We start from the raw sequence: 3,837 nt of genomic DNA, 5'->3' as shown, positions 1-3,837 counted from the left end.
CTGCACCAGGCTTTTTCTCATTTGCAATGTTCGACGCATGCACACAGCTAAGCAGCCCCCACACCCCCGGGAATAACTGCTTCCTACAACCATAATAATAATAATAATAATAATCCACATTTGTAAAGCTCGAACAATCACCCTTAAGGGTCTCTAGGGGCAGGGGCCATCGGGAATATTAAGCAAGCTATTGCCCAGAGTCACATGATGCTGAGCTAACCTGCTGCTGGAGCCGGGGATTGAACCATGATCCCAGATTCCAGCGGCAGTCGCCCTGGCCGCGGTGCCACACCTTATCCCCAGAATAGAAACAACATTCAGAGCAATGAAAACAAGTTCATTTGATGCAAAGAACTGTTGACAAAAACCATGTCCAGCTATTGTAAATCTGGCAACTTAAACAAAAGAGCAAGAAAAAACAAACAGGCATTGGCATAGCCAATAGGCCTCACTTTTTGGACCCTATAAGTATTTAGTTATGCAGCCGAATATCCTTGGTGCAACAACACAAATGTTGCATGGCTAAACACTTATAAGGTCCCAAATTCAAGGTCTATTGGCTATGCCAATGCATGTTTCTAACTGTGGGCTGGTATGGTCTGAGAAAAAAACGTTTAGCACAACTTGCAGAAGAAATTGAGGGCTTACAATTTTATTTGCATAAAATCAGGTCTTGGAATCGGGACGAAGGATGGCCTTGCTAAGTAATTTAATTTCACCTTGGCCCGGTTCTCTCTTTCATAGGCTGTAAATGGGGATAAGTTGTTGTACCCCCCATCTGTACGTCTGTTGTCTGGTCATTCTCTCTCTTGCTTGCTTGTTCTGATTGGATCATCTCCTGCCTCTGTTCCTCCATTGTGGAAGAGGGGATGTACCAGTTGGCTCTGGGCAGTGCTTGCTGATGCTTCTTAAGCACTTGAACTGTTGGAGTATGATGAAGAGTCTGAAAAAGTAGTGCACATCCTCCTCCCGCGACCTTGGATTTGAGGCAGTCCTTGTGTGATGTCTGGCAGCTTATGAAAGTCAAGGAAGGAGGTACACTTTCAATGGCAATGCCTTTCTGCAGTTTGTATCTTTTAAAAATTTCCACATTCTTTTCAAAGATGGCTGTCTCTCTCTCTATTTTATTCAGGTGTATTTTGAGTGGTATTACCCTCACCCAAGAGCAGGACCAATGGCAAAATTAATAGAGGCTTCTTCATCGGCTCTCCATTTTTCTAGCTGCCTCAGTGGAATGCAGTTAAGAGCAGATGGTCATCTGCTTTTTGACAGATATCCTGCTATAATTCTTCCATAAATGAGCCCTTTTATTGATTTAAGTAGGAGTTTTACCAAGCACTGCATGTCACCTTTGGGCTATTTCTCAGCAAAAGGCAGGTGAGGATAATCACAAACAAATACAGTCATCCTATAAAGCATTGTTTTTTGCATATCTTTGAAAATGTTAACTATTCCACCAAAAACATCTGTGCAATCAACTATCAGAGCCAACGTCTGTGCAAATCACAACAAATATGCCTTGACATGGCATATTCTGCCATACTGTCTGTCCCATGTATTGTGTAAGCTAAAATATTTCTGAGTATAAATAATGCCCTGGTTGCTTATCTGTAATCTTCATTACCCTTCGCCCATCCCGTCCTCATCACACTCAGTACAAGTCAGATCATGTTTCCTTACTCAAGGGAACACAGCAGGAGGACCCCAAAGTCAGACCCACCCACCCTACCAGAGTATCATAAGGGGGACTTGCCCTCCTGGCTCCTGTATATATTCATGACCCTTCGTCAAAGGACTTAAAGGAGGGGGAGGTGGTAGGATGTAATGACTGTGACGAGGGCAAGATGGACTAAGGGTAATGTAGATTACCAGTAAGTAACCACAGCTTTTCACCAACATCCCTCATACTTGTCTCAGTCGTTACAAATGAGGTATACCAAAGTTAAAGCTCTTTGACACTAAGAACCAAAAAGCCTTGATAATGCAACACACCAAAGTTTAATTGAAAACTGCAAAGCAAAGGCAAAATAAAGTACAGTAAATCTTCAGTACTAAGTACTCATGGAGCTGCATTCAACACAGCAGTGCCCAACTTTAGTTGATAATCTGTGACAGAATTCAAACAGTAATCTCTCACAAATGTGTGCTCTTAAGCCCAAGTAGCTGCTCTACAAATCTCCTGGATAGATACTCCCTGTTACTCGGCCCAGGAAGCAGTCTTCACCCCAGTGGATCAGCTCTGGATAGGAATACTAGTGTTCAGCTCCTGTAGAATGAAGAGAATAGTTGATTTAAGCCAAGTATTGGGAGTGATGGGAGACACTCTCTTGCCCCTTTCAAATTGTATGAAAGTCACAAATGAGGCATTACACTTTCTGTATTATTGAGACCTGTTGATATAAATCAAAAGAACACGTTTAACATCAAGAGTACTCAATAATTCTACTTCTGCATTAGAAGGGGAAGGAAAACAAGAAGATAAGATTTCCTCCTGTGGCATATGAAAAACAGAGTTGATTTTAGGTATAAAGTTAGGGTCAGGTTTTAACACCACCACATCCTCAATAAATCTGAGGTAAGGAGGAGAACGCCTCAAAGCCCCCAATTCCCCCACCCTCCAAGCAGATGCAATGGCCACCAAAAAGAAGACCTTAAATGGTAGGAACCTCAGGTCAACACTGCCCAAAGGCTAAAAAGGGGAAAACTGTAAAGCCCTTAAAACAGAAAGAAGATCCCAGGAAGTAGAGATGGGAATCTTATAAGCTTATAAGGCTTTGCTACTGAAAACCTCTTAAATAGTCTAGCAATTAAGGATTCAATGGTGTCCGGAGGTTCAGTAAACTCCTTAAAAACCTAAAAAGGAAACCACTGAGCGTTAAGGGTAAAGACTGAAATATTCAAATAAAAAATACCCAGAAGATATTGTAAGACAGAGGAAAACCCACAGAGTGGAGCTCGTACATTATGGGAAAAGAAAAACATGTTGAAAGATTTCCAGTGCCTAGAATAGGCTTTAAGAGTGGAGGGTCGTCTAGAACTCTGAATTACCTCCACCATAGAAGAAGCGAGACCCTTTGCTAAGAGATTAGATTGCTTAACTTTGAAACCAACAGTGTGAGCGGAAAATGGAATGGAGGGATTCAGAGCGGGAATGGGAATCTCGGAAGTACCCAAGGGGGAAGTAGCACCAGGAACTTCAGAAGTGGAGAGCAGGATCTCCTGGGCCAAAATGGACCACCATGATCATCCCACCCCACCCCAGCAAGAACTTCTGGAGAACACTCTAGATTAACGGGAAGGGGGGGAAGCATACAAAAGATGCTTTGGCCACTTGATCACCAGTGCATCTGTTTCTCAAACTTCCTCTTCTGAGAACCTTCTTATTCTCGCCTCTTTAATGTCTCTAGAGCACTTAGTGCACTTAGAAGGAGGAGAGCATGAGAATGAAGAAGAAAGTGAAGGAGAAGGAAAGGTATGCTCCAAAATAAGAAAAACTAGATAGAAATGAAAATAGTTCTTACCTGCCAGTTCATAAACCCAAAGAAATTGTGCACTCAATCCCCCAGGACCGAAATTAAGGCGAATGCAAGCACGGATTGCCTCCATCACACATAGAAAAGCGCTGCCGATGCAGACAAAACCACTCCCTCTGCTTTGCTTGCCAAAGATGGAGAATCTACTCATGGCTGCATCCCTGTGCGGCCCGAAAGGGGAAGACTCCTAGCCCATCTGAAAGGAGTGCTACCCAAGCTTCCATCCAGGTAAGTTGATCCCACTTCATGGGCAAGATTCCGCTAGGGCCCTACCTAGGAGGATTCCTTAGCCCCAGAGAATGTC

The sequence above is a fragment of the Lissotriton vulgaris genome, chromosome 4_1, assembly GCF_964263255.1.
Source record: "Lissotriton vulgaris chromosome 4_1, aLisVul1.2, whole genome shotgun sequence".
NCBI lineage: Eukaryota > Metazoa > Chordata > Amphibia > Caudata > Salamandridae > Lissotriton > Lissotriton vulgaris.
The sequence above is the reverse complement of the archived record's forward strand: the minus strand, read 5'-3'. Positions refer to the sequence as shown.